The following is a 20,065-nucleotide window of genomic DNA, read 5'->3' as shown; positions in this document are numbered from 1 at the left end:
AAGAGGTTTTCCCCCCGGTTACACCTTTCAAACCACCTTACTGTCAATTTTCCTTTCAGCGCTGAATTGCCCCAAATTCTATATTTTTTGCTATTCTGTCATACAGATCCAAACCGAAGCCTTGCTCAGATGTATCTGCACCAGTTTCGTTCAGTGGTGTATTCCCGACCTGAAATGCGAAGTGTGGAAGTGTGAGGTCGCATAATTGGCAGTTTGTAGAATGCTGGCTGTTGTAAACACGTCCCAGTTACTCTCTGGGACGTGTTGCCGAATTTCAGCCTTCCCTGTGGCCTCGTGTTCTGTAGGTTCTGGTTCTTCTCGATGTCTCTTGCCCCTTTGATGGTGATCGTAGCTTGGAGAAACGTAACTTTATTATATTTTGATTATTATTTTTTTTATTATTCAGGAGACGAACCCTATTCATATGGAACAAGCCCCACAGAAGGGGCCAATGACTTGAAATTCAAGTTTCCAAAAAATATGGTGTTCATTAGGAAGAAGTAAGAGGAAGTAAAGGGAAATACAGAAAGAAGAGATCTCACTTATTAAACAAGAAAAATTAAACAAATAAATTAATAAATAGATAAAAATGTATTAAAATGCTAGGAAAATAGTATTAGGGTGTACTGTGTTGCGTCTTCGCTTGAACTTTCGAAGTCCCAATTGACCAGCAATTTTTACATTTTTTTTTAATTTGACCAGCCGTTATTAGTTATTATGTTTACGCACTGTGAATTATTTACATATATATATATAATGAACTCTACGTCTAGACTTGCTGTCTCAGAGCCGAAGGTCAGACTTTCACTGCTTGCCCCAGTATAATTGTGCTGAATAAGGGTACCGTGGTCCAAACTTTTGAGCGGTACTTAAGGTCCCTATTATAGGGACTTGCCATCTTGACCCTCGCTTAAAATACTGTAATTTTTTACGATATGAATAAACTGGGTATAATACTGTAATGTTTGACAATATGAATAAACTTGATAATAGTAATAGTAGTGGCATGGACGCATAAAAGAAGATGTAATCTCAGCTAATCAGATCAGAAAAACACAAGACCACATCGATCTGTAATGAACATCATTATGCCTCTTATTCTGTCAGTCCATTACTGAAGGTTCTTTGCAGCGTCCCTTCGGCCCCTAGCCGCAATCTCTTTCATTCCATTTACTGTAGCTCCGTTCATGTTGTTTTTCTTCCATCTTGCTTTCCGCCCTCTCATAACAATTGTTTCACAGTGCAACTGCGAAGTTTTCCTCCTGTTGCACCTTTCAAACCTTTTGACTGTCAATTTCCCTTTCAGCGCTGAATGACCTCATAGGTCCCAGCGTTTGGCCTGTGGCCTCAGTTCTGTATTCCATTCCATTACTTAAAGAGGGATGTGCCAGTTAGTTGGAAAAGTTATCGTGAACGTGACTGCCTCGATTCTCTGATAATTAAGTTTGAATGCGGAGAGAGATCGACCCGGCCAGTGCCCTCTTTATCACTCTTAGTAACACGTCGAGATCTGGCACTTGATTACATGGGGCCACTTCAGGTTTCGTCTGTACAGGTCGCGTCACGTAAGTGACCCGTCAGTAGATTTCTGGTGTTTTTTGTGACGTATTTTTGTGCCACAAGAACCATACTTATGGCTTTTTGTAGCAGTGTATGTTACACGAACAAGACGTTTTTTCTGGTAGCAGTTTGTGACTAAAGATTTTTTTTTTTTTTTTGCTGCAGAAACGAGATTTATGACTCTCAGTAAGTCTCATAAATTAGAAGTCTGACTTTTTTTTTTTTAGCCTTTTGTCGCGTGAATTTTTTTTAGCTTTTTGTATCACACGAACAAAATGTCGGTTTTTTTTTCATACAGGTGACATTCTTTAATTGTTGTTAGCATTTTGCGTCACATCAACCAAATTTTTTTTCTTTACACCGTATTCAGTACAGTCAAACTTTTTTTACTTTCAGTATCAAATGAAGAGAATTTCAGGTATTATTTTAATGTGTCACAGGAGCCAGAATTCTTGAATTTTCTGTGCCCTGAACCCTGTTTCTTCAGTATTTTTTACTTTATTTGGCACACCACCAAGGTGTGTGGCTTTTTCTTATGCCAAACTTTACACTAACTTCCCGTTGCTGATAAAGAGATTGAAAGCCTGTAATTCTGACACGTCTCCGAATTGGCCATTCTCATCTAACACACAGAGACACATGATGAATAACACGGACACGTGATGAATAACACACGGACACGTGATGAATAACACACGGACACCTGATGAATAACACACGGGCGCGTGATGAATAACACACGGACACGTGACACATGATGAATAACACACGGACACTTCATAAATAACACACGGACACCTGATGAATAGCACACGGACACCTGGTAAATAACACACGGACACCTGATGAGTAACCCACATAACCCCGAATGCTGTGAGTGTAAAGTAATGATAACAATCAAACATTTGTTGTGTGAATGTCCGAAGTATAACTACCAGCGACTATCAAGTTTTTGGAAAAAATCTATTCGTGAAATCTTGTGAGAAACTTCAACATTTGCAATTAATCCAATTACAAAGTGTTTGGAAAATTGCAATTTAATTGACAATAATAATAATAATAATAATAATAATAATAATAATAATAATAATAATAATAATAATAATAATAATAATAATTAAAAACAAATCCTTGGGGCCAGCCCTGTGAGAGCTGATAATCAGTTTAGTGGTCTGTTAAAAGTATTTTGATTATAATAACGAGAGCCTGCATATTTGTGCACATGCACGATATCAGCTGCGCATCAGTGTAGAAAAATGTTGTGCGTGTTGAGCACGGCATGTCTGCAAGACGCTAAAAGGTGACAGAAGAGGCGTCCGTTGGACACGGCCGTTTAGGAAGTTCTCAGGTAGTTTGCTTTTTTTTAAATTGGAACTTTACCCCGAAGAGAGTTTATTTAAGAGTGGGACCCTTTGAGGTGTTGAAAAAGATCTTTTTTGAGCACGCGACGCCCATGAGACTTTTCATGTTCGTCCCAAGAACTTATAAGACGACATTAAAGACAAGGATTATATATATATTCATTCCATCCTGCGTGGCCCATTCATCTCTTTGTTTAATAATTTTCTTACCTTGTTCAAATTACCGCGCCTCGCCAAAGAAAAACCTGAGCTTGAATCCCACGATGGAGAAACTTTTTTATTTATTTTTTTTTTCCTGAAAATTCTATTGAGCCTATGTTCATCTAAGATGCGTATTAATACTCGCAAGGGGAGAAGGCGGATAGTTGAAACATAGTGTAATGTAAGAGTACACAGCCTTGCTGTGATTCATTCATATCCGGTTAGCCTCAAGTCGAATTTATTTAGTGCTCTGTAAGACGCCAATAATATGGATGACGTCCTAACGTGTCAGAGAATCTCTCTCTCTCTCTCTCTCTCTCTCTCTCTCTCTCTGTCTTTTCGTTTCGAAATAACCACGCCTCGAGGAATGTTTCTGGTTTTGATATCGCTGCTGACATTAACGCGTGAGCACGAGCAAGGAATTCAACAGTTTTGTGTGTGTGTGTGTGTGTGTGTGAGAGAGAGAGAGAGAGAGAGAGAGAGAGAGAGAGAGAGAGAATTTTACCGAAAGGATTATTGTCCAATCCATAATAGCAGTGTACAGCACCATGTGCATTAAGAGAAAGGTGGTTTCAAATGAAAAGTTGTAAGAGAGAGGGAGAGAGAGAGAAATTTACCGAACGGAACATTTATTGTCCAGTCCAGTATACAATATTGTGTGCAATGAAAGAAAGGTGGTTTCAAATGAATGAGGTTGTTTGAATTAATTAAAACGTTGAACAGAATTCTTTATCGCCTAATGTGTTAAATTGTTAATAAATAATATCTCACTGTGGGTCTTGCATTTTCATATAAGCAAGTCAGTTTGCTTTATTTATAACGTAGTGGTATATACTGCGTTTGTGTTTGTGAGCGCTCGCCGGCTTCTTGTGTAAGAGAGAGCGGGACAAATCTAACACTTGTAATTTATGTAATCAAAAATGGCGATTGAGGATGCCCTTGTTCCTATTCACGATAAAGGTTCCTACATATAGCAAGAGCGTACGAAGACTGCAAACCTCAGTCAAGGCTCAAGAAGCCCTCTCCCCCCACTTCTCAAACACGCACAACACCCCTTCCACCCGCACCCCCACCTGAAAAACAATCTCTTCGTTGCTGGCGACGAGGCCCACCTTTGGTTTGCTAACAAGTAAAAATTTATATATATATATATATATATATATATATATATATATATATATATATATATATATATATATATATATATATTATTATTATTATTATTATTATTATTATTATTCAGAAGATGAAACCTATTCATATGGAAAGCCCTACAAAGTGGCCAATGACTTGAAGTTCAAGCTTTAAAGAATGTGGTGTTCATTCGAAAGATGCAACGGAAGATAATGGGATATAGAAAGAGGAGATCAGTTATAAGAAAAACAGATGAATTACCAAATAAGTAAATAAACAAAAGGTCCATTCAGCCAAATGGACGAATTGTATTAGAGTAGCAATGCATTGCATCTAAGTCTGAACTTATATATATATATATATATATATATATATATATATATATATATATATATATATATATATATATATATATATATATATATATATTTGTCATTTATGAGTTATGCAACATTTGTAACTGGCAGGCGTTTTTATCAGATGTACCACCCTTATCTGCCAATTTCTGAATAGTTTTCTTGTTAACATACGGAGCCGTATCGGGAATCGTCATAACATCTTAGTGTTATGCCACATTGTGTGACATCAGAATCTCTCTCTCTCTCTCTCTCTCTCTCTCTCTCTCTCTCTCTCTCTCTCTCTCTAGCTGCTGTGGTACGAGTTAGTCAGCGGATTAATTTAATCTTATCAGAGGTTTACGATAATGAATTGGGACCTCTCTATCTCCCCCTAAACCGACAAATAGTAAAAAAAAGTTAAGTGAACGGTAGTGGTGTTTGCATTTATTCAGATGCGTGTCATGTTTTGATTGGAGCGTTCTCTGTTTTTCCTCATTATTTTTAAATTTTTTTTATTTTACATGATTTGTGACTAGAGAGAGAGAGAGAGAGAGAGAGAGAGAGAGAGAGAGAGAGAGAGAGAGAGAGAGAGAGAGGGGTCCTCTATCTGCTTGGTCATTCTCTGCTTGTATTTGCCGAGAAAATGATTTTTAATAAAGGAAAGTGAAAGGTGTGATTGCGCGTTTATTTACAGACTTGTGATTGATTGTTTGGTTGTGAGTTATGTGGGGTTGAAATTGCGATTTCCCTTTTACCTAAGCGTAGCATTCTGTGCATAATAGGTCGTAGATTGGCCTTCCCACAGATATTCAGAATGAAGGTTCGTGTTAGCTTAAACCGGACTTGTGCTGGCACGGGCTCTTGCTCCTAGGCATCTCGTACAATCAACGAATCTCGTTCCGAACTATCGGTCGGTACATAACGTTCCTAAGTTCAGTACTTATCATCTTGACCCTCTTCAGCTGCCATCAAATTTGGCCTTATGGCTGCGCTAGTGTGTGTATGTAAAATCCTCAAGATTTGCTCTCATCACATTGTACATAAGGAGAAACGTAAACATCCGAATTAACAAGTATTCTTTCCTTTCTTCGAAACTTCTACCTTTTGCTGGTAATAGTTGTTTGTTTTGGTTTGGGAAAGTCAGTAGTAATTTCTGGTCACAAAATCATTTAAAAATGTTTCTCACTATAAGCCCGAGTTCTCATTGTATCATTGATAATGTTCCTCACTAAAGCCCGTTGTATCATCATTACGTTATTGGTTGCGTGTATCAATCTTTCCGTACTTTTCGATAAAAGATTGTGATAGGAAGTCATGTGACGTAAGGCGTCACCGAAAGAATGGTAGCGTGTGACTGGCTTCGGAAGTGAAGTTTAGTTTTCGTCCTTTGGCTGAATGGATCTTTTTAGTTTTCGTCCTTAGGCTGAATGGGCCTTTTTAGTTTTCGTCCTTTTGGCTCAATTGACCTTTTTAGTTTTCGTCCTTTTGGCTGAATTGACCTTTTTAGTTTTCGTCCTTTTGGCTGAATTGACCTTTTTAGTTTTCGTCCTTTTGGCTGAATTGACCTTTTTAGTTTTCGTCCTTAGGTTGAATGGACCATTTTAGTTTTCGTCCTTAGGCTGAATGAACCTTTTTAGTTTTCGTCCTTAGGCTGAATTGACCTTTTTAGTTTTCGTTCTTTTAGCTGAATTGACCTTTTTAGTTTTCGTCCTTTTGGCTGAATTGGCCTTTTTAGTTTTCGTCCTTTTGGCTGAATTGACCTTTTTAGTTTTCGTCCTTAGGCTGAATGAACCTTTTTAGTTTTCGTCCTTAAGCTGAATGGACCTTTTTAGTTTTCGTCCTTTTGGCTGAATTGGCCTTTTTAGTTTTCGTCCTTTTGGCTGAATTGACCCTTTTTAGTTTTCGTCCTTTTGGCTGAATGGACCTTTTTAGTTTTTGTCCTTAGGTTGAATGGACCTTTTTAGTTTTCGTCCTTAGGCTGAATGAACCTTTTTAGTTTTCGTCCTTAGGATGAATGGACCTGTTTAGTTTTCGTCCATAGGCTGAATGGACCTTTTGGCTGAATATTCCTTTTTAGTTTTCGACCTTTTGGCTGAATTGGCCTTTTTAGTTTTCATCCATTTGGCTGAATTGACTTTTTTAGTTTTCATCCTTTTGGCTGAATTGACCTTTGTAGTTTTCATCCTTTTGGCTGAATTGACCTTTTTAGTTTTCGTCCTTTTGGCTGAATTGACCTTTTTAGTTTTCATCCTTTTGGCTGAATTGACCTTTTTAGTTTTCGTCCTTTGGCTGAATGGACCTTTTTAGTTTTCGTCCTTAGGCTGAATTGGCCTTTTTAGTTTTCGTCTTTAGGCTGAATGGACCTTTTTTAGTTTTCGTCCTTTTGGCTGAATGGACCTTTTTAGATTTCATCCTTTTGGCTGAATTGACCTTTTTAGATTTCGTCCTTTTGGCTGAATTGACCTTTTTAGTCTTCGTCCTTTTGCCTGAATGGACCCTTTTCGTTTTCGTCATTAGGCTGAATGGACCTTTTTAGTTTTCGTCCTTAGGCTGAATGGACCTTTTTAGTTTTCGTCCTTCCTGGCCGAATGGACCTGCTTTGTTTTACACACACACACACACACACAATTCATGGTGTTTGTATCGTGTCTGTTTGGTTGGCTCCCCAAGCAAAGGATATTTTTTATGTAATATATATCTTTTCAAGAGAGAGACACACAGAGACAGAGACTGACTCCCACTTGGCTGCACCACCCTGGGAATTCCCCATTCCACCGGACAGTCAGTCATGTCCAGCAAATAATTCCTTTCTCTTTCTCTGTTGGCATTCGCAGCTGTGCGCTGCTCGGTTTCTGCTGGCCGTTTTGGTCAGCCAACTTTCTATTTGTTCTTTGAGATAGTGAGGCGGCAGCGGCCTTTAAAAAAAGAAAAAGAAAAACGAAATTGAATGACAAAGAGAGAGAGAGAGAGAGAGACCAGGAAAGTATATAGTGAAAAGTTTCACCCGGCAGAGTGAGGGTTACCTTGGCTGGATCGCTGGACCTTCCCATTTTTAGCTAATAGGATCGTGTACATAGTGACGGACAGTGGTTCTCTCTCTCTCTCTCTCCCTCAGGAATGATAAGGTTGTAAGCTCTCTTGGAGTAAAAGTGATGTAAGGTTGTCTCTCTCTCTCTCCAGCAAAAGTGATAAGGTTATGTCTCTCTCTCTCTCTCTCTCTCTCTCTCTCTCTCTCTCTCTTTCAAGTAAAGATGATAAGGCTGTATGGTAAAGAGATGGAAAGAAATGATTCTTAGCGTGTAGTAAAAAAATCTTAGTACAATTTCTGTTGAAAATCACGTATGTATAAGAAAATAAAATTTTACGATATACTACGAGTGAACTTTCGCCATGGATGTAATACGACTGAAAATGAAAAGTCAGCGCACTCAAGCATGGTGGGAATTGATAATCCGGTGATTACTGGAGTAACTGCCTTTCAAAATTTTAGATTATCTGATTGCTTGTTGGTCTTCATTCTTACACCCTTTGCAAAATGCAAAGCAAAAATGGGAATGTTGTTCCGGCACTTCAAAACATGATTATGCTTTATAAAACGTACGTACGTAGTCCACTTGAATATTGTAATATAATATGGTACCCACACTACCAAAAGGATATTGCACAAATAGAGTACAAAGGTCCTTTTACAGCTAGAATAGAAGTTAAGGACCTTGACTACTGGGAAAGACTACAATTCTAAATTTATATAGTCTTGAAAGAAGAAAGAGAACGCTACATGATTATCCAGGCATGGAAACAGGTAGAAGGAATTACTGAAAACATCATGGAGCTAAAAATATCAGAAAGAGCAAGCAGAGGTAGATTATTAGTGCCCAAAACGATACCAGGAAAACTAAGGAAAGCACACAGGACATTAATCCAGCGCGCACCAGCATCGATAATGCAGCGTCTTTTCAATGCGCTACCAGCTCATCTGAGAAAAAAACATATCAGGAGTGAGCGTAGATGTGTTTAAGAATAAGCTCGACAGATATCTAAGATGCATCCCAGACCATCCAAGACTGGAAGATGCAAAATATACCGGAAGATGCATTAGCAATTCTCTGGTAGACATCAGAGGTGCCTCACACTGAGGACCTGGGGCAACCTGAACGAACTGTGGTGAATGTAAGGTCCCTTTAGGGATAAAAGGGTTTTGTCGCCGACCATCTTCCTTTCGAAGGTTGCCCACCCCACTGGCCTCAGGAAAAAACAAAAACCATAAACGAGTGGGGTCACTTTATTATTATTATTATTATTATTATTATTATTATTATTATTATTATTATTATTATTTCCTCATTAGTGGAAAGGTTGGCACTGTGGGGTCCGCGTTCGATTCTCCGAACGGCCAATGAAGAATTAGAGAAATTCATTTCTGGCGTAGAAATTCATTTCTCGTTATAATGGGTTCGGATTTCACAATAAGTTGTAGGTCCCGTTGTTAGGCAACCAATTGGTTTTTTAGCCACGTAAAATAAATCAAATCCTTCAAATAGCCCTAGAGAGCTGTTAATCAGCTCAGTGGTCTGGTAAACTATAGGTATACTTAACTTATTATTATTATTATTATTATTATTATTATTATTATTATTGTAAATAGAACAACCAGACCACTGAGCTGACTATCAGCCTCAGGGCTGGCCAAAGTAGAGTCACTTTAAAATTGAAATTGTTGCAATGTACCAATATGAAATGACTTGAATCAATATAACATACTTTATTGAAATCATTTTGCGCGGCAAAATCTCGGTGTTTTTCATCATAAGGAATGAAATAATGAAGTGAGTGGAATAAAAGTAAAATAATGACGAATGGAATAAAAAGTGAAATAATGAAGTGAATGGAATAAAAACGAAAATAATGAAGTGAATGAAGTAAAATGAAATAATGAAGAATGGAATAAAAAAATTGAAGTAAAAGTGAATGGAATAAAAGAGGACATAAGGAAGTGATTGGAATAAAAATGAAATAATGAAGTGAGTGGAATAAAAAATTAAATAAGGAATGGAATATAAAAAAAATTATGAATTGAATGGAATAAAAAATGAAATAATGAAGTGAATGCAATAAAAAATTGTAAAAAACGAAGTGAATGCAATAAAAAATTGAAATAATGAAGTGAATGGAATGAAAAAAGGAAATAATAGGAGTGAATGGAATAAAAATGAAATTATGAAGTGAATGGAATAAAAAATGAAATTATGAAGTGAATGGAATAAAAAATGAAATTATGAAGTGAATGGAGTAAAAATGAAATAATAAAGTGAGTGGAATAAAAAATGAAATTATGAAGTGAATGGAATAAAAAATATAATGAAGTGAATGGAATAAAAAATGAAATAATGAAGTGAATGGAATGAAAAATATAATGAAGTGAATGGAATAAAAAATGAAATAATGAAGTGAATGGAATAAAAAAATATAATGAAGTAAATGGAATAAAAAATGAAATAATGAAGTGAATGAAAAATGAAATGAATAAAAGCCTAATGCAAAAATCCCAATAATAAAACACATCGTACGATGATGAAATCCGCCTCCATAAAGGCATGGCTATCGACATCCGGCTCTGAGGTCGTGAGGAGGAGAGCCACACCTACCTACATAACCCCCCCTGTCCCCCCACCCCTTCCCGTATGTGAATCACTCCTTTGGCTATGACTATCGCTCACGCTTAATGGAGCCATTTCCACTTCTGATAACCCGGTTTCGTTTGCTGGTCGTCATTGCGTCCTTGTTGTCAAGAAATGGCGTATCCCATTTTTAGTTTTCTTTAAAAGAAAACATTTGAGATGATTTTGTCTGTCCGTCCGCACTTTTTCCTGTCCGCACTTTTTCTGTCCGCCCTCAGGTCTTAAAAACTATTGAGGCTAGAGGACTGCAAATTGGTATGTTGATCATCCACCCTCCAATCATCAAACATACCAAATTGCAGCCCTCTGGCCTTAGAAGTTTTTATTTTATCGAAGGCTAAAGTTAGTCATGATCGTGCGTCTGGCAGCGCAACAACACAGGCCACCACGGCCGGCTGAGAGTTTCATGCAGCATTATAAGCTGTGCAGAAAACTCAATTGCGCCGAAGAAACTTCGGCGCATTTTTTACTTGCGTTTTAAGTTTTTGAGTTTTCCATTCAGTGTGTCTCAGGTTTTGATACTCTACAATATATCAAAATTTCAGCTGTCTGCGTCGCCAGATTTTCCAACTAAATATCCTCAAAAAACGAGCTTATTAAATAATAATTATTTAAGCTCTCAGTAACAGCAAAAGCTTTGAGACCTATTTTCTCAGAAAGGGAAAAAATGGCTTACACCAGTTCGTCATACTATGGACGATTTAGTCATTCTTTCAAAAACAGCAACAGCAATAATTTCAGGAGGTGTAGTAGCATTCAGGTTTTAATTAAACCTTTTGGGATGAGGTTGTTAGTCCCTGGCTAGGCCTCAGCGCAATGGAGTGCCTACCAAGTTCATACGTTACTATTTAGTTCGACTTTCCTCGCTGGTAAGGCAGGGGTTCTAACCAGCTACGATGACCCATATAATATAATAATAACCAGCTACGAGGACCCATATAATAATAACCAGCTACGAGGACCCATATAATGACAACAACCAGCTACGAGGACCCATATTATAATAATAACCAGCTACGAGGACCCATTTAATAACAACAACCAGCTACGAGGACCCATATAATAACAACAACCAGCTACGAGGACCCATATAATGATAACCAGCTACGAGGACCCATATAACAACAACAACTAGCTACGAGGACCCATATAATAACAACAACTAGCTACGAGGACCCATATAATAACACCCAGCTACAAGGACCCATATAATAACAACAACCAGCTACGAGGACCCATGTAATATGAGGACCCATGTAATAACAACAACCAGCTACGAGGACCCATATAATAACCAGCTACGAGGACCCATATAACAACAACAACCAGCTACGAGGACCCATATAATAACAACCAGCTATGAGGACCCATATAATAACAATAACCAGCTACGAGGACCCATATAATAATAACCAGCTATGAGGACCCATATAATAACAACCAGCTACGAGGACCCATATAATAACAACCAGCTACGAGGACCCATATAATAACAACAACCAGCTACGAGGACCCATATAATAACAACCAGCTACGAGGACCGATATAATAACAACAACCAGCTACGAGGACCCATATAATAATAACCAGCTACGAGGACCCATATAATAACAACCAGCTACGAGGACCCATATAATAACCCAGCTACGAGGACCCATATAATAACAACAACCAGCTACGAGGACCCATATAATAAACAGCTACGCAGGACCCATATAATAACAATAACCAGCTACGAGGACCCATATAATAACAACCAGCTACGAGGACCCATATAATAATAACCAGCTACGAGGACCCATATAATAACAACAACCAGCTATGAGGACCCATATAATAACAACCAGCTACGAGGACCCATATAATAACAACAACCAGCTACGAGGACCCATATAATAACAACCAGCTACGAGGACCCATATAATAACAACCAGCTACGAGGACCCATATAATAACAACAACCAGCTACGAGGACCCATATAATAATAACCAGCTACGAGAACCCATATAATAACAACAACCAGCTACGAGGACCCATATAATAACAACAACCAGTCACGAAGACCCATGTAATAATAACCAGCTAGCTACGAGGACCCATTTAATAATAACCAGCTACGAGGACCCATTTAATAATAACCAGCTATGATAACCCATATAATAATAACCAGCTACGAGGACCCATATAAATATAACCAGCTACGAGGACCCATATAATTATAACCAGCTACGAGGACCCATATAATTATAACCAGCTACGAGGACCCTTATAACAACAACAACCAGCTGCGAGGTCCCATATAACAATAATGTTGGTTAATTATGTCTGAATAGTCTAATGGGTAGGACACTCAGCTCACTACGGAGAAGAACCTGGTTTCAATTCTGCCAGGCAGAATGCTCTATGAGAGGTCTGTCAATATGTAATGCTCCTCTGTTGACCTAAGCAGTGGATTCTGTACTTGGTACTTAGTAGACTTAAGTAGGTTACTACTGGTGGAAAAGATATGGGGCTACTATAGCCTTCCAAAAATTGTGAACTGACATGCTTCCCCCTTAGGGAGCCACTCCTCTCGCTCCCTGGTAGAGGAAGAGGGTCACAATGAAGTCGTGTAACCATCGGCTTGAGTGTGGCAATTACAGTGATAGTGAAGGTTCATAATTGTGGTTCAGATACGGTAATCATATCAGTTATATACCCGTTATGTTTCGACGGTATGGTAAACATCGATTATAAAAATGGAATGCTGAGACAAATGCAATAAATTTTTTACACACAAAAAAATAAATCCTCAAACGTGGACGTAAGTACGTCAAGGACATTGCTCTGGAATACCTCGTGTCACGTACTGCATGTATATAAATGTTTCAAGATATGAACTGCACTCTCTCTCTCTCTCTCTCTCTCTCTCTCTCTCTCTCTCTCTCTCTCTCTCTCTCTCTCTCTCTCTCTCTCTTAACAATTAAAACATGAACATTAATTATTTAAAATCCAGTCATTGCACGTTCGTTGTAAGTAATATTTTTACTTATTTATTTACCCTTGACACCACCTTGTTAAATACTTGAACAACGATATGAGAGTGAAGGTTGAAACTAGCGGAGTAATAAACTTGAGTAGATAAGAGCGATAAGATATTTCACGTACCAATGGGAAGGAAATTCTCAGAACTAGCTGGGGAATTCTTTCGTAAACGATACCACCTGTATGGTTACATGGGCGCCTATAGATACAGCTCCCACGCTGTTAGAACATAAAATCCTAATGTTAGACTCTCCAATTCCGTTCCATATTTTTCGTATGTTTCACATTATACGGCTGCGTTTATTGTTTATGCTACATGAAACGTTAAAACGAATTCTTGTGCTTTATGGCAATCGACGTCTAATTAACAAGTGGAATGTAGTTAATTAAACATACCTTACCGCCACGTCGCACACAGAAACAGGTAGCGCCCCCTTCCACGTGAGAGCTGTAATGGTGGAGAAAACCCCGGTTCCCCAGTCAAAGGAACCTAAAGTAGATAGAATCGTCTGGTGGAGGAGGGTGGCGTTAACTCATCGCGACAACTCTTATTGGAGAAAATAGGACCTAATCAGAAGGGAGACCTAACATATAACTATCTCTTCGGAATCAGAGAATCCGGGACCAGTAGACCCAAGTTGGACAATGGACTTATCTATTTAACCAGAACGAGACCGAACCCAAAAAGTCAGTCGGTAATGAGACGTAATCCAAGACTGGCAAACCAAAACAGACATAACCCCTGACTAACAAACCGAAACAAACTGACAAACCAAAACAGCCATAACCCCAGACTGACAAACCGAAATAGCCATGACCCCAGACTGACAAACTGAAACAGCCGTAACCCCAGACTGACAAACAAAACAGCCATAACCCCAGACTGACAAACAAAACAGCCATAACCCCAGACTGACAAACCGAAACAGCCGTAACCCCAGACTGACAAACCAAAACAGCAGTAACCCCAGACCGACAAACCGAAACAGCCATAACCCCAGACCGACAAACCGAAACAGCCATAACCCCAGACTGACAAGCTGAAACAGCCATAACCCCAGACTGACAAACCAAAACAGCCATAACCCTAGACTGACAAACCGAAACAGCCATAACCCTAGACTGACAAACCAAAACAGCCATAACCCCAGACTGACAAACCAGAACAGCCATAACCCCAAACTGGCAAACCAAAAAGCCATAACCTCAGACTGGCAAAGGAAAACAGCCATAACCCCAGACTGACAAACCAAAACAGCCATAACCCCAAACTGGCAAACCAGAAGAGCCACAACCTCAGACTGACAAACCAAAACAGCCATAATCCCAGACTGGCAAACCAAAACAGCCATAAACCCAGACTGACAAACCAAAACAGCCATAACCCCAGACTGACAAACCAAAACAGCCATAACCCTAGACTGACAAACCGAAACAGCCATAACCCTAGACTGACAAACCAAAACAGCCATAACCCCAGACTGACAAACCAGAACAGCCATAACCCCAAACTGACAAACCAAAAAGCCATAACCTCAGACTGGCAAAGGAAAACAGCCATAACCCCAGACTGACAAACCAAAACAGCCATAACCCCAAACTGGCAAACCAGAAGAGCCACAACCTCAGACTGGGAAACCAAAACAGCCATAATCCCAGACTGGCAAACCAAAACAGCCATAAACCCAGACTGGCAAACCAAAACAGCCATAATCCCAGACTGACAAACCAAAACAGCCATAATCCCAGACTGACAAACCAAAACAGCCATAACCCCAAACTAGCAAACCAAAAGAGCCACAGCCTCAGACTGGCAAACCAAAACAGCCATAATCCCAGACTGACAAACCAAAACAGCCATAACCCCAGACTGACAGACCAAAACAGGGCGAAAACACCAGAAGTCTGGAAATGATACTAGACTGATATGGCATGAATAAACTGTCAACATTGCAAGATGAGGGTAAAACCTTGGCGAGTCATCACTCATTAATGCATAACTTTCACTATAAGTCTGAGAGTTTCGAGCAAGGTCAGGGGTTAATTGGAGAGTCAGACATGGCTCTCCCTCGGAGGTCACACAACTTCTAAATTTATAGGAGACAGGTTGAATTTTTAAGTTTATAGGAGAGAGGTTGAATTTTTAAGTTTATAGGGGACAGGTTGAATTTTTAAGTTTATAGGAGACAGGTTGAATTGTTAAATTTGTAGGAGACAAGTTGAATTTTTAATTTTATGGGAGGCAAGTTGAATCGTTAAATTTGTAGGTGACAAGTTGAACTTTTAAATTTATAGGAGACAAGTTGAATTTTTGAATTTTGCCTCCATGTTAGAGGCCACTTAATTTTAGTATTTGTATATAATTAGCTTTCGTAATTATACGCAGAAAAATTGGTACATCCTTACTATACACATGCAGATATAAATTCTCGTGAAGCCACTGGTTAAATCACTCAATAAAACATTCAGATCAAACATTCAAACCGACACACGCCACAGGTAAGTAATAAACACGAGATACTGCAGCGCAAATAGATTGATTTGAATCAATATTGTTGTAGCTTCCAATTAGAAATAGTGAACTGGTTGAAATCAGGCTTTTAATATTGAAATTGTTAGTCAGACTTTTGATACTGAAATCATCAATCATTGTGTACCGGCCTACTCACGATAAACAAAGAGTTTATGTAAATTGTTTATTTTCGGCTTGAAAGATGGCATTTTAAATATTATTATCAGATACTGAAATAAATTTTCACCATGCGTTCTAATTACACTATTTTATTATTTGGGTATTTTGTGCTTATGTTGATCATAATTTTGCTTTTTTTTTTTACATAGGTTTTGACACATTATACTTTTTCCAGTAGGATATAATCATGATATGCGTATAAATGATCCTTATACATTACAGTGTCTCGCATATATCTTCATTTTATTATTTTCTCATTGGACGGGTCGATATCGTTCTCGGTTAGCACTGTGCTGTGCCTGCGTTCGATTCTCCGGCCGGCCAATGAAGAATTAGAGGAATTTATTTCTGGTGACAGAAATTCATTTCTCGGTATAATGTGTTCGGATTCCACAGTAAGCTGTAGGTCCCGTTTCTAGGTAACCAGCTGGTTCTTAGCCACGTAAAATAAATCTAATCCTCCGGGCCAGCCCTGGGAAAGCTGTTAATCAGCTCAGTGGTCTGGTTAAACTAAAGTATACTTAACTTTTTCTCTTCATTTTGTTTGTGTTGTAAAGTTTTACTTCTTAAGAGGAAGTCCACAAGAGTCTTTCTTACCACACGCTTGCTATTTCATACTCGCTAAGGTCTTACGGAAACCTGGATTGTGTTTACTGTCTGAAATGATATACTGTGTTCTCATTTAATGGTGAGTTGCGTTGCTCGAGAACTCTCGGGGTACACTTAATATCGTTCGGTCATCTTGGTTTTAACCTGAAGTTCCCTTTCGTTCTAAATATTAAGTTACTGGGTGAAAACAACTCTCGTTATATTTTCTCTCTATCGCGTAAATATAATTACCTTATAATTAGTTTCATTTGGCTCCAAATATTAAATTATTGGGTTAAAACAGCTCTCATTATATTCACTATTATATAAATATAATTATAATTAGTTTCATTTGGTTCCAGATATTAAGTTTATGGGTTAAAACAACTCTCGTTGTATTCTCTCTCTATTATATATAAATATAATTAACTTATTATTAGTTTCATTTGGTTCCAAATATCAAGTTTATGGGTTAAAACAACTCTCGTTATATTTTCTATTATATAAACATAATTAACTTATAATTAGTTTCATTTGGTTCCAAATATTAAGTTTATGGGTTAAAACAACTCTCATTATATTCTCTCTCTCTCATATAATTACCGTATAATTAGTTTCATTTGGTTCCAAAAATAAAATTTCTGGGTTAAAACAGCTCTCATTATATTCTTTCTTTATCACATAAATATAGTTACCTTATAATTAGTTTGCTTTGGCTCCAAAAATTAAATTTCTGGGTTAAAACAGCTCTCTTTATATTCTCTCATATAAATAGAATAACCTTATAGTTTCCTTTGGCTCCAAATATTAAATTTCTGGGTTAAAACAGCTCTCATTATATTCTCTCTTATAAATATATTAACTTTATAGTTTCCTTTGGCTCCAAATGTTAAATTTATGGATTAAAACAGTTCTCATTATAGTCTCTCATATAAACATAATAACCTTATAGTTTCCTTTGGCTCCAAATATTAAATATCTGGGTTAAAACAGCTTTCATTATATTCACATATAAATATAATAACCTTATAGTTTCCTTTGGCTCCAAATATTAAATTTCTGGGTCAAAACAACTATTATTATACTCTATCTCTACCATATAAATATAATTACCCTATAATTGGTTTCCTTTGGTTCCAGATATTAAATTACTGGGTTAAAACAACTCTTTCTTTCTTGATCATATAGATATAATTACATTACAATTACCAAATGCATTTCTTCTTAAAAGGGTGGCTGAAGGAGGTGCTGCCTTTTATATTTTTAGTAGGTATGTTTGGGGGTAAAGTTGCTGTCCCCGCATGCTAATAACGTTTGACATTTCTTTGTGGTTGGTCACCTTCCCACGTACTGACCAGACCCAGCGTTGCTTACTATTTGCTCTCAGAATTTCGTGGTTCATTTTATAAGAAATTTGCTGGAATTTAGTTTTGCTGACGGATACATCTAAAAAAAGTAAAATGGTATTGACATTCATGTAATTTAGAAAGTAGGACATCTTTATCATCAAGAGAAAGTAAAAAAAAAATGTGTATATTATTTTTTGCAATGAGCATCGTTTTTAAAAGAAATTAAAATCAACAGTTTTCTTATCCAGTGTTTTGGTAGCGTTAAGTCCTCTCTTAACCTCTTGAGGGGCCACAGATGGCTTTGCTATTCCTATCCTGCGAACCACACGCCTCTGCTTATCCTACTTGACCTCGTCCTCACTGAGTCGAGAAGGACTTCTTTTTGATGTTCATAGTAGGGTCGCTGTTTGGAAGCCTAAGTAAACAATTGAAGAGATGGGAGTCTTCACTTTCGGTCTATACTTGAAACAGGATGACGTGAAGGAGAGGAGTTCAGTTTGGATGTAAATGTTTGTAATTGGGTCGTTCTTTCTATGTCAGGCTTTGCCGTTCTTTTTATTTTTGTTTTTTGTGGTTAGTTTATAGTGTGATGTCCACGAGTAATGTATATTTTAGCTTCTTGCGCAAGTCGTTCTTTCTCTGTCAAGCTGAGGTCTTCTCTTTTTATTTGGTTTTATTTAATATGGTCAGTTTATGCTGTGATGTTACGAGTAATGTATGTTATAACTTCTTGCGCGTTAGATGTTTCAAGTACTGTACGGAAGGAAGTTGCTGTATGTGAGAATGACTCAACTCTGAGTTCTGTTCATGTGGGTATTAAAATACACTGGTGTCACTGAATTTTGTTCTTGTAGTTATTGGGATACACTGGTATCACTGAATTCTGTTCATGTGGCTATTGGGGTACACTGGTGCCACTGAATTTTGTTCATGTAGTTATTGGGATACACTGGTATCACTGAATTCTGTTCATGTGGCTATTGGGGTACACTGGTATCACTGAATTCTGTTCATGTGGCTATTGGGGTACACTGGTATCACTGAATTTTGTTCTTGTAGTTATTGGGATACACTGGTATCACTGAATTCTGTTCATGTGGCTATTAGGGTACACTGAACCACTGAATTTTGTTCTTGTAGTTATTGGGATACACTGGTATCACTGAATTCTGTTCATGTGGCTATTGGGGTACCCTGGTGCCACTGAATTTTGTTCTTGTAGTTATTGGGATACACTGGTATCACTGAATTCTGTTCATGTGGCTATTGGGGTACACTGGTGCCACTGAATTTTGTTCTTGTAGTTATTGGGATACACTGGTATCACTGAATTCTGTTCATGTGGCTATTGGGGTACCCTGGTTCCACTGAATTTTGTTCATGTAGTTATTGGGATACACTGGTATCACTGAATTCTGTTCATGTGGCTATTGGGGTACACTGGTGCCACTGAATTCTGTTCATGTGGCTATTGGGGTACCCTGGTGCCACTGAATTTTGTTCATGTAGTTATTGGGATACACTGCTATCACTGAATTATGTTCATGTAGTCATTGGTATACACTGGTATCACTGAATTCTGTTCACGTAGCTGTTGGGATACACTGGTATCACAGCGAAATGTGCAAGCCGTGAATCGATCAGATTATGATTACATATTCTGTGATACCGAAATGAGTAAGGAGAGATCCCACTTCACACAATATTTTCACAAAGAAAATAGTGTATACTGAAAAACTGAGGTTAAGGAAAATTGGAAGAAACCATCTGTAAAGTTATCCCTAGACACTGTGAGTGTTATTTGTATGAATGCAAAATGATTCTGAAAAAACTTCTCAAGACAGAGGATCAGAATCAAGTGTAGTGTTGAAGAACGGCAGAAGAGGTGCGCACTCCATGAGTAGTAATGCCCGATGGAGCCATAGAAGCAACAGCAGTCTTTAATAGTAGTAGCCATAGAAACATATAATAGTGTTCTGAATAATGAAAGAGTGTCCGATTATGGTGGCCTTATACCAGAATGGGTCATGGCTCTTTTAGGCAGTGCATATATTGTGAGGAATTGTGAAGTCCGTTTTTGACGGTCAAGCAGAATTTTCTCAGAAGACATAACTAACTTTGATTATGATTTTATCATTC

General features: G+C 37.9%; 1 protein-coding gene across 3 annotated transcripts in view; it reads left to right on the top strand.

The window, feature by feature from the left end:
• The window catches only part of Clic (chloride intracellular channel protein 5), a 106,347-nt gene that overhangs the window by 47,938 nt on the left and 38,344 nt on the right, over positions 1-20,065 (top strand). The window lies entirely within an intron of this gene.

This window comes from Macrobrachium rosenbergii, chromosome 13 (assembly GCF_040412425.1).
Source record: "Macrobrachium rosenbergii isolate ZJJX-2024 chromosome 13, ASM4041242v1, whole genome shotgun sequence".
Lineage (NCBI taxonomy): Eukaryota > Metazoa > Arthropoda > Malacostraca > Decapoda > Palaemonidae > Macrobrachium > Macrobrachium rosenbergii.
The sequence above is the reverse complement of the archived record's forward strand: the minus strand, read 5'-3'. Positions and strand labels throughout refer to the sequence as shown.